Source organism: Pteropus medius, unplaced genomic scaffold, assembly GCF_902729225.1.
Source record: "Pteropus medius unplaced genomic scaffold, Ma_sr-lr_union100, whole genome shotgun sequence".
Lineage (NCBI taxonomy): Eukaryota > Metazoa > Chordata > Mammalia > Chiroptera > Pteropodidae > Pteropus > Pteropus medius.
This window is the reverse complement of record NW_024349525.1, coordinates 23773-36394: the sequence shown is the minus strand read 5'-3', so window position 1 is coordinate 36394 and position 12622 is coordinate 23773. Positions and strand designations below refer to the sequence as shown.

General features: G+C 36.7%; 1 pseudogene; it reads left to right on the top strand.

Moving 5' to 3' along the window:
* Positions 1–5132: 5132 nt before the first annotated feature.
* LOC120618835 (uncharacterized) lies at positions 5133–5251 on the top strand (annotated as a pseudogene).
* The last annotated feature ends 7371 nt before the right edge of the window (positions 5252–12622 follow it).

Sequence of the window (12622 nt, the reverse complement as noted above, 5' to 3'; positions counted from 1 at the left end):
GTTAACCATCTTCCCCATGCTACACTCTACATCTCAAAATCTATTCTGCAACTATACATTTGTACCTCTTACGGCCTCTGCCTTTTTTTTTTCTATCCTTTGAAGTCCCCTCCACTCTAGTAGCTCTCAAGTTTTCTCTATTTATATGAGCTTATTACTACTTTTGTGTTGTCGTTACTGTTTATTTTGTTCTTTAGATTCCTCATGTACTTGAAATCATGTGATGATTATCTTTCTCTATTTGACCACACCTGGATGTGGTTTGTGTGGGTCCTTGAGTTGGGAGAGGCAGACTTTGAGGGGATCCTCTGAATAGAGTGATCTATGTTATCCTGTTTGATGATCTCAGCTATGGCGGTGCTGCAAGAGAGCCTCACCTCTGACCTTCATTTGGAAAGTTCTATTGCCCCTCTGGAAGTCTCTGGTGCCCCTGCATAGATGACTGGTTGCTGGTGCTCAGATGGAGCAGGTCCATCACCACACAGGTCTGCTTGAAGACATGACCTTGTTTTGAGGTGTCTGCAGCTACAGGCTGCTGCAGTCTCTGTCATAGTCAGCTCCTCAGGACAGGTCATCCTGAAGTCCATCCTCATGTCCTACCTCCTCACTTTGCAGTGAGAGTTCTTCTTTGTCTCCCTAGTTGTAGGGCTTCTTCATCTAGAACCCAGGAGACTTTTCTTGCTGTTTTCTCCATGTTCTCTCATGACATTGCTTTGCTCTCATAAGGGATGAACAAAGCCCCATCATCTATGCCATTTTTTCTTCCTAAATGTGGATGTCATTCTTATAACAAAATCATAAAATCATACAATTTAAGTCGACAAGTGTCTTTTACATTTCTTACTTTCACTATCCATATTCACCTTTTCAATAAGACTGACACATTTTAACTTAGTATCATCTGAGTGACCTTCATAATTCTTCACTAATAACAGTAATGCCTCTTTTACAAACACCATTTTATTTACCTTGTAGGGGAGTCTCTACACATCCAAAGCATTATTCATTCTATGGCCAAAATGATCTCTTGGATCACAAATAGACATGTCTAACTTTGTTTAAACTCTAAATAGTCACCAAATAACACCAAGCAGTATCACTCCAAGGTCTCCAAGATCAAGGCAAATCTGATCCCTATTTACTCCTTGATTCATCTCTTACCAGCCTCCCTGTATGCTCTTCTTCTCTCATTACTTTGAGCTTTCAGCTTTTCAAAGCCTCAAACTGATTCCTGCATGAAAAACACTCTTGCTATCATCATTAAAATTTCTATGAAACTGAATATCTCTTTTGCATCATGCTTTCTTAGGAAACTCTTTCTTGATGTCCTAACTAGGGTAAATTGCCTATTGAGAAGCTTTAATTCTTCTTCTTCATTGAACATATTGCAAGACAACTTAAATTTCTGACATTTATTTCATATGAGTTTACCTTGGAGGAATTGCAGGTTCAATTCTAGACTATTTTGATAAAGTGAATACTACAATTCAATCTCATGTTTTTTGTGTGTTTCTCAATGCACATAGAGAAATATTTGCACTCTGCTGTGGTCTAAGAGGTGTGCAACAGCGTTAAGTCTGAAAAGGTAATGTGTATATATTAATAAAAAAAATCATTGCCAACACATTTAACCATCTTCTGAGAAAATTATAATCCTTTGCTGATGGAAGTTCTGTCCTTGATGTTAATGTCTGTTGACTGATCTGGGTGTTAATTGCTGAAAGTTGGAGCTGCGGCATTAATTCTTAAAGTAAGATAATGATGCCAGTTGCCATATTGGTTGCCTTTTCCTTTCATGAACAATTTCTCTGAAGCATGCAATGCTCTTTGGTGGCATTTTACCCACAGTAGAACTTCTTCATAATTGGAATCAATTCTCTAACCCACAACTGCTGTTTTTTTCAGCTATGATTATGTAATAGTCTAAGTATTTCTTGTCATTTCAACAGTCTCCACAGCATCTCACTAGGATTACTTTCCATGTCAATGAACCACTTTCTTTGACACTCCATAAGAATAACCTCTTATCCATTAAAGTGTATCATTAGATGGCAGCAATTCAATCACAATTTCAGGTTTCAAATCTAATTCTCATTGTATTGCTATTTCTACCATCTGCAGTCATCACCTCTAGGAAATACTGAACCCTCGAAGTAATTTGTAAGGTTTGAAATCAACTTCTTCTCCACCCCTATTATTCTTGCTATCAGACTTCTTGCCATGAATTAGGAATGTTCAAATGGCTGCTAGAATAAGGGATCTTTTCAAAAGAGTTTTCAATCTTTTTTTTGCAGACCTGTCACTATCTATGGTCTCAAGCCTCATGAAAAGTTCTTCTTAAATAGTAAGACTTGTAATAGAAAGTCACTCATTGATTTAGAATGGGTGTTATGCTACAAGGCATAAAAAACTGTATTAAGCTCAGCATCCATCTCTGTCAGAGCTCTTGACAATGTGCATTGCAGATGAACAGAAATATTTAATGATTATTTTTTTCTGAGCAGGACTCCAAAGTGGGTATGAAATACTCAGTAAACAGATGTGCTATCATCTCTGATTGTAGTTCCATTTACAGAACACAGGCAGAGTAGACTTAGCATAATTCTTAAGGCCCTCGGAAGCTTTGAAACCAGCCATTGACTTTGCCTCTCTACCTGTGAAGGTCCCACACACCATCTTCTCCAAAACAGACTGTTTTGTCTTCACTGAAAACTGCTTGCATAATGTAGCCCCTTCGTTAGTCATCTTAGCTAGATCCTCCAGATAATTTGCGGCAGCATCTATGTCAGCCCTTGCTGTTTCACCCTATAATTTATGTTATGGAAACAACTTCTCTCTTTAAACTTCATGAACCAACCTCAGCTGGCTTCAAACTTCTGTTCTGAAGCTTCCTCATATGTAATCCTTCACAGAATTGAAGCAACAATGAGCCTTGCTCTATTTGGCTTCGGCTCAGGGGCATGTTGTGGCTGAGTGGTTTGGTTTTTACTGAGACCACTACAACTTCCTCCAGATCAGCAATGAGGCTGTTTCACTCTCTTGTCATCCCTGCCTTCACTGGACTAGTGCTTTTAATTTCCTTCAAGATCTTTTTCCTTTGTACTCACAACTTTTTCAATTATAGATGATACTATGCCTCCAAAGAACGAAGTAAACAAACATAAAATATAAACTAATGAGCAAATGAGAAAGACTAGAATGAAATCATAATTTTCCACCAAGATTCCTAAAGCACAGAAATCACAAAGTAAGAAACAAATCATTTACAGGTAAAGACACACACTTTGTGTTAGTTCTGACAGCAATGACTTTCTGCATCAATTGACACACTCTAACCAAGGAACTGGCATTCGCTAAATCTTTTTTGGTAAGAGGCTTCAGAAACATTTTTCCCTATCATCTTAAAAATATAACTTTAAAGTTAGACTTGGAATATAAAAAATGTAAAAAGCATATGCCCATTAAATCAGACATCTCTATGAATTATATTTGATAATGACGTAAATACAAGCACCGTTTATAAAAGCCAATATCTGTTGTTAATCTATACAATAAAATACCGTTAGGTAATAAGAACAAATATAACTTTGACACATTCCACAACATGGATGATCCTTTAAAACATTATGCCAAGTGAAACATACCAAACACATAGCAAACACAAAGGGTGACTTATTACCTGATTGCCTTTGTATAAGGTATACAAAATAAGTACTTTCAGAAAGAGAGAGAAGGAGAGAGGGAGACAGAGACAGAGACAGAGACAGAAACAGAGACAGACAGAGACAGAGACAGAGAGACAGAGAGAAAGAAATTAGGTTGTTGGTTGCAAGAAGCTATACGCAAGAAGGAAATGAGAAACGAGTGTTTAACATGTAAGGCATTTACATTCAGGTAATGAAAAAGTTCTGGAACATAACAAATGATGACAATTGCCAACATGTGAATATTTAATGACACTGAATTGGAAACTTTCATATGGTCAGCTTTCAGTTATCAGTGCTTCACTCCAACAAAAATTTACTTAAATTAAATTTATGATGGGATGGGAACATCAGTTCTTTAAGAATCTTCCACACCCTTTATGTTATTTAAGCATTTATATGGGCACATTAGAGCAAATTGTTTACCTTACCTAAATTATTTATTTAACTTAACTAAATTCATTGGTTTATCTTGTAACTCCTCCAGTTCTTTATAGGTGACACTTTTGTTATGAGCAGAATTCTACAACTACTTGTTTGCAAAACGGTAAAAACCAATTTGCTAAGTGCTTCTCCATATTCAAATGCATGTAATGGGTAGAAACCTTTTTCTCAACCAAGTACATTCCGTGAGAATTAGGGGTATTGACTTTCATAACAAACAATCAAAGAAAATACATGAGTTCATAGTCAGATAAATGGAAAGATAAATAAAAGGCAAAATACATTTTTTAATATTTCTATAACATCAATGACCTCACTACTTCGCCCCAATATGTTTCAGAAACAAAAAATGGAAAATATATTATGTAACATTTCATATTTATTATGTAAATCCCCAAATTAATATAACCCTAAAAAATATCCACTTGATATATTCTTTCAATGTTCCAAAAGCATTTAATGAAAGAGAAGTACTTAAAATTTGATCATTATATTTTGTGAGAGTAAGATAAGCTTTTCTCAAAATAAAAACAAGAAAAAACATGATCCTCTCTTTACGCTTATGAGTCTTTTCTATGGATTGAAGCAATCACTAACTTTGTAATAAATGACAGGCAGAGGAGTTTCCAAAGTTTTAGGTTACAACTAGGTAAAGAAAGGAATACTGTTTTCTAAAAATTATTTGATGGAATCATTTCTTTTCCAATCACTAAAGACCAACCATGCAATCGAATAATAATATTAGTTCACACCTAAAACTTGTTAGATAATTTCAAAGTGACTCAGAAACAACTTTTTTCCCTCCAATATTATATGTACTCATGAAATTGGAAACCCCAAAAACCTAGAAGCTCAGGTGGCTTGTTAGGACATTTGTCAATAAATACTCCTAAAGCTCCTTTCATAGTAACAATAGCCTTCTCTTTGTTTAGAAAACAAATTCAGTATAAAATCAACCATATCTTTAAAATTCAAAAGTCCTTAATCTACAGCCAGGCTGCCCTGAACAAGCCTGATCCCGGCTGATCTCAGAAGCTAAGCAGGGTCAGGCCTGGTTAGTACTTGGATGGGACACCACCTAGGCAGACCAGGTGCTCTAGGTGTAAAAAGTAAAAAAAATAAGGGATTGTTAGCTGACAAGGGCCTTGAAATATGTGAGGTCAACCGAGAGTTGCCTTGTCTAAAAACTAAAAATAAATAAATATTAAAATAAAATAAAAAAGTTCTTGTATCCGTAGAATTAATAACTGTGTTGCTACAAAATAGCTGAAAGATAAAGTGTTCAGATGTTACTGTCAATATATACCAACTAAATCCCCATAGATTGAATAAAGAATTAAACTTTGTTTAGGAAAAATCCAGAATGTTCATAAAGCAGACCTAAAGGAGAAAATGTATTGCTCATAAAGACAACATACACTGCCAAGAGAAATATGTGTAAACTAATTGATTCTATGAACGAAGAACTGTTTAGAAAAACAAGAGCTAAGGCAAACGTGATAACTGGTGGAAAAATTAGATAAGTATACAATTAAATCTGCAGGTAGAAAAGTGAGTTAAAATGAGAAACATTTTAAAAGGAGAAGTTAATAAGTCGTACAGTGATTCGGTGACCGTTACTTACATAGTAAGCAAAACTATTCTACTCGAGCGCTGAGATGAGAAAATGATGACATTGACTAGAGAGGGTCAAATGGAAGACTATTATGATGATACAAATGGAGCATAGCATCAGAGCATCAGGGATATAAATACTAGAAGAAAGTATCTGAACCAGAGGAACCTGGAGAATATCACCGAGCGTGACAAGTGGGGAACCCTAAACTCTACACTCTTGCTTTAGAGCAATGATTAAGCTATCAAAACTGCCAGTATTAAATTCTCAAAAATCCGAAATCTAGTCAGGGCCTTGCAAACCAGGATGAAACTTAATAAAAAAAGAGGCTTTAAAATTCAGATAAGAAAGAATTTTAGCACTTTAACTCACTTGCCTATGACTTCATTTCAAAAGCTTCAATAGTCTAAAAGAGTGAAAGGGAAGTGACTCATCACATATGATGGATCCCCAGATACATTACAAGCTTTTGTAATGTGTGGAATTGAAAGGCAAAAGCAGATGGCTGATGAAAACATGACCATCAGATTTCAAATCCAACAAAACTGTTCTTCAAAAGTGAAGAGGAATTAAGAAATTACCAGCTAAACAAGCATTGAGCAAGTTTTTACTAAGAGGACATTTCCTACAAGAAATACTTAAGAGAGTCTTTAAAGTGAAAATTGAAGAAGAGGATAATATGTGAGCTACAAAGATATTTTTAAAAAGCACTGGCCAGTGAATACATGTGGATAAATATAAATGCCATTTTATTTATTTATTTTTTATTTGTAACATTTTATCATATAGGGTTTAAAAGAAAAATGGTTTAAACAGTAAATGGACGTGCAGATTAACGGACCCATCTGTAATATTGTAATGTGAAAAAGAAGAATGGAACTGCATAAGAGCAGAGTTTTATTCAAACTAATTAGTTTCAAACTGTATTTATATAAAATGTCATTTGAAATCTCTTGGTTAACCACAAACAAAATAATTTTAAAAGATACAGAAAATGAAAGGAGAGGGGAACCTAAGAGGTACACCAGAAATGAAGTCATTCACAAAGAAAGATAGTAATAAAGAGACTAATGAACAATAAACGTATATGACACACCAACAGAAATAATGAAATGGCATTAAAAGACTTACAGTTCATTCTCTTACTCTCAAACTCTGTCTGACTTAATTTAATTTAGAAGGTCTTAAGCTTTTTTGGACATTTCTCCTCTTTAGCAATATCATAGTTAAAGAACTGCTGATAAAACATCTGGATGATTTTAATGATACTCAAATAGCGTTTCCACACTCGGATGGCTTTTCACTTGCTTTGTTCCACGTTGCTCTGGAAGCCCTATGTCTAGCAGGTTGGGTCACACAAAAGATGCACATCTAAGAATTACGTTATGTGATAAAATGTATTTGGCCAATTTTGGGCAAAAAGAGCTTGGAGTTGGTCATCAGTCACCTACCGATGATTTTAATCTTTTCAAAGTATTGTTTCCTTTGGAGAGGTCTAGGTTCAGTCGGTAAAGTAAGGATAATGTTAGCAGAAGCTTTCTTTCTGCACTTACTACAAAATTGGGAGATGCAACATAGGAGAATTAAAGTTTATAAAATCAAACACAAGTAGAATTATTAAACCAAATCTTTAATTTTTTTCCAAATGATAAAGTTATCCATGTTGCCACCCAACTGAAATGGTCAGTGAGCAGAAAAATTCAAGGAGTCAAGTGGTTTCCTTTCTGCTCCTTTCTAAATGAGCTTCTACTTCATGAGACATAAACATTTACACATTCAAAACCGGCTGTATTAAATACCATGGATACACCTCCTGATCCTGCTAACAGGTAGCCTGCAGCAATTCAGTTATCTCTTAAGACCTTCATTAAAGCCACGACAGTTATTTTTTGGGGTGCTGCAATGGAGTTGACAACATCACTAGCGATGTCATCTAAGGTGATAGAAAGGTTCCTAACTGCCTGTCCATCAGTGGGTTAGACAAATACATTAGCTATTCATTGGGGGTTTGAGTCTTACTGAAAGTAATATATGGAGTAGAACTGAAATTAGAACAGAGTGTATTAGTGAGTCACTATGACTATGGTTGGTATGGGGCTTAGGAAGTCACACTCAACAGCTTGTAAGAAGGTCAGCAGTTGCAATTGCCTATGAAATTCTGATGAAGAAATTAGCTGTCCATACCAGAGTAAGGCTAACCATCACAACTAGTCAATACATGTAAACCACCTTCACAGTAATGATGGTGACTTAAAATGAGCAAACAATACACAAGGGAGTTGACAGGCTTGGAACAACAGTAAATCCGGAATTATCGGAATTCCTAAGAACCAGATTCCTACGACAAGTATCAAATAAACATAAGAATTATGCTTAATAAAGGTCAATATTTAAAGTTGATACTTGCCTGGTCCAGATTCTAGGGTGGAAGCAGATTTTTAGAAGGTGTCAGTATCTTCCTGCATGGTCGGACATACTTTATGTCACAGGTTGATGGGCTGCAATTAGGCTTTTCAAAGTAGAAAACATACATCTAAGACTCAATTCTCTTGAGCTTGGCTGCAGAGAAATTGACAAAAATAAGAACCTGGAAAAGACCTTTCTAGAGAGATTTGTCCTGGATTCTCATTTCCCTCTGAAATAAAGGCTAATCACCTGTATGAATTGAGTGGATACATTTTGGTATGGTGATATGGGATGCTGAGTGGAGGGGTACATTGTACAAAGTTCACCTGCTGCCTCACTGGTGCTGCATGTAATAATGAGGTGAGTAACGTTTCCACTGCATGGGTAACATAAATGTCTAAGAATGTTCCTGCAATGTCTTCACAGTCTAACTGTTCACTGTAACATTCAAAGACAAAATTATCGTTTCTGCACTTGTGTATGTACCCTCCGTCCAATGCCACGTTGGTGTAGAAATAGACAAAAGGGAAGTCATAGTTTAGGTAATCCAGAGCTGGCAGATTGTGCAAAGTTCAGTAGAAATCCTTTATTCATTGACGTTTTAAAAATCCAATGGTCAATTGATGGACACTTGGATTACACCCATATCTTGGCTATTATAAGTAATGTGGCAATAAACATAGTAGTGCATATATTTTTTTGAATGAGTGTTTAGATTACTCCAAATAAATAATCAGTGGTAACATTTGTGGGTCACTAAGTATTTCTATTTTAAAGAAAGCTATTTTTAACTAGCGTTGGCAGTGCGTATTATATTAGATACAGGCACACAGCATAGTTGATAGATATTTATGTAATTAATGAAGTAATCCCCTGATGAATCTAGCTCCCACCTGTCACAATATATGGTTATGAAAATTTATTAATCGTATTCCCAGTGCTGTATTTATCATCCCCGTGCCTATTTTGTAACTGCCAACTTGCACTGAATGTCATCACCTTTTCACTTAGCCCCCAAACCCGCCTCCCATCAGTTTGTTTTCTGGATATGGGAGTCTTCGGTCACTTTGTTTGTCCAGAATCTAAAGGCAATTTTTCTTTTTAAATTTTGAGGAATGTTCAAACTCTTTTCCACAGAGGCTATACTAATTTGCAACCCCACGAACAGTGCACAAGGGTTTCCTTTTTCTGCATCTTCCCCAACACTTGTTTATTGTTGCTTTATCGATGATGGCCATTCTGACAGGTGACAGGTGATATCTCCTTGTGTTTAAATTTGCACGTCCCTGTTGATTAGAGATGTGGAGCATCTTTTGATATGTCTGTTGGCACTGTACACATCCTCCTCAGAGAAATGCCTGTTCGAGTCCTTTTTTAATCAGATGTTTTTCTGATGTCAAACTGTATGAGTATCTAATATATTTTAAATATTAACACCTGCTTAGATATTTTCTCTTGCTCAATGGGATATCTTTTAGTTTTGTTGATGATTTTCTATGCTGTGCATCACTTTTGATACAGTTTGATGTAGTGCCATTTGCTTATTTTCCTTTTGTTTTCCTAGCCTGAAAATATGTCTCAGAAACTAAAACGACCAAGAACGATGTCAAAGAGTTTACCACCAATGTTCTATTTTAGGAGTTTTATTAATTTGTGTCTGACATAAGTCTTTAATCTGTTTTGAGTTTATTCTTGTACATAAGTCTTTAATCTGTTTTGAGTTTATTCTTGTACATATTCTTGTACATTTTATTCCAGTTTTTCCAATTATAAGTAAATGTACTTATTAAAGAAAGTACTTTTATCTCCTTGAATACTTTGCAGATTACATAGCTACATAGGTGGTGGTTAATTTTATTCTCTTCTATTGATTGATGTGTCTGTTTTTATGTCAGTAACATGCTGTTTTGATTACTCAAGCCTAGTAGCTTAGTGTGATATCAAGTATTAGAGAGTCCTAAACTTTATTCTTCTTTCTCAGTTCTACTGTGGGTGCTTGGGATCTTTTGTGGTTTCATATAAACTTTAGACTTCTTTGTTCTAATACTGGGAAAATGCCATTGGCATCCTGATAGGAATTGCGTTGAATTTATAGATCGCTTTGTGTAGTATGGATGATTTCATGGTGCCAAATGTTCCTATTCACAAGCACAGTGTATGTTTCAGTTGACAATCTTACAATAGCTTCCCTATAGATAACCTAACTGCTTTTCTCTTGAAGCTTTTAAGATTATCTCTTTCTCTTTTAACTTTGACATTTTAAGTGAGATCTATCTTGGTGTGGTCCTCTTGGACTTCACCTTGTTCGGGACTCTCTGTACTTCCTGGGCTTGGATGATGATGATGATGATGATGACGACGATGATGACTTTGTCGTTTTAGAGAAGCCTACAGTGATTATTTCTTCAAAGAAGCTTTCATTTTGTACTGTCCCTTTCCTTTTTTTGATACCCCTATTATGCAAATGTCATGATGCTTGATGTTGTTTCAAAGGCCTCTTAAACCATCCTCATATTTAAATGATCTTTTTTTTTTTCTCATTGCTATTCTGATTGGGTGTTTTCTGCTACTTTTTCTTCCAAACCAGCAATCTACTCTTCTGCTTCATTTTCTCTGCCATTGACTCCTGTTAGTGTATTTTCTATTACCATTTTTTTATTCCTGACTGTTTTTTTAACTTCTACTTCTGTTTTTGTTTGTTTACTCCATCTTTGTTTTAGATCTCACCGAGTTTATCTACTCTTCTTCTAAGTTCATTGAGCATTTTTATGAGCATTTTGAACTCTGAATCTGGTAGGTATCTAATTCCATTTGTTTACGATACTTTGTACAGTTTTATTTTCTCTCTTTTAAAAATTCGGGATCTGTTTATTTCTCTCCTCATTTCCCTGCTGCTCCATATTTGTTTCCTCATATGCAGCAGACCTTTCACTTCCAGTTTTGTCAGAATGTCCTTATGTAGTAGGTGTGCTGTAGGGCCCACAAGTATAGTCTTCCTCATCACTTGAATTCGGTGCTCCAATAGTGTCCCTTGTGAGAGAAGTGTATCCTCTTTTTTCAGTTTATCCTTGTCTGTTTTTGGTACCTCAGATTAACCAACTCTGAGGAGTCGCCATACTACCACATACAAGTGCTGTATGAGAGTTGATTTTTCCTTCGTGTCACCCTAGGAGGGCTCTGGTGCCTGCTTGTAAAGTTAATCAGGTGATACTCCAGTGTATTAAGTTGGCCACCAGGTGTGTTTGTGCAGGGGCCTTTGAGGGGGACTTTGTTGCAGAAAGTTTAGTCTCTGCATCCCCTCATCCTGGAGCTACATAGTAGGAGCTACAAATTTGCCTCAGGTTATATAGCTGCCTCTATTGGGCCCAGAGACATGTGGAAGAGGACAAGCTGCAAAATAAGGCCATGAGTCACCAATACCAGGCATAGGCTTGCTCAGCAAGGGTTCCAGAAAACCCTGTGTCTAGCTACTGTGCCTTGGACCTGTGGACCTTTGAAAATAATTAGTGACTTCTGAAGCACAGACTCATGCTTGCTTTCCAGAGAGAATAGCAGGTGCTAGAAAATTATGAGTTTTCTCAGTCAGGATTTCGGGGAGTCATTAGGTGGGCATAAGCTGAGTTTACCAGATTAAAACAGATTCCAATTTGATGTGTACCTGTATGTGCACGCCTTGTGCAGATTGGTTCCACAGAGGAATATGGCAGCTGCCTACTGGCTATATGTGAAAAGGACTTTTAGCCAAGGCCAATGGTGGCTCTCCCTCTAGTCCTCATCTTGAAGCCACATAACATAGTCTCTCTGTATTCATCACTGGTGTCCTCTAAGCTTCTGTCTCTTTGCTCGAGCTTCAAGTGAGTCTGTAAGAGAGTGAGTCAGTGTGCAGGATGTTTAAGGGGACAGCTGAGTTTCCAGCAGCCTGCAGCTCACTTAGACCGGCACATCCCTTACTGATTTTCACAGCCAGATGTGAGGACACCTCTTTCTGGCCCTGGTGGTTGGGACTGAGGAGCCCAGTGTGGAGCTGGGGCAGCTTGCTTCTTCAGGGAGAACTTCACAGCTTGGATATCTTTTTTGATATGTGTGATCCACACATGGTCATGGGAGCAGCCCTGCTCTGTATCTCTGCCCCTCCTACCAGTTTCCACATGGTTGCTTTGTTCTATCCTTAGTAATATACCTTCTGTTCAGCTTGTCTTCAGTTTCTTCCCAAGGGTGGTTGTTCTGTAATTGATTTGTAATTTTAATGAGGTCTGGGAGGGAGCAAGCACAGTGTTTATGTCCTCTAACATTTGACTTGCACCCTCATAGTGGTTTGTTTGGTTTGATTTTAGGATTAGTATTAGGGTTCAGTTTATCTTTACATCAGAATTAGCATTGAAATTATGGTTATGGTTTGGATTAGGCTTGAGATGAGGTTTATGGTTAAGTTGTGGTTTAGAGATAGGATTCA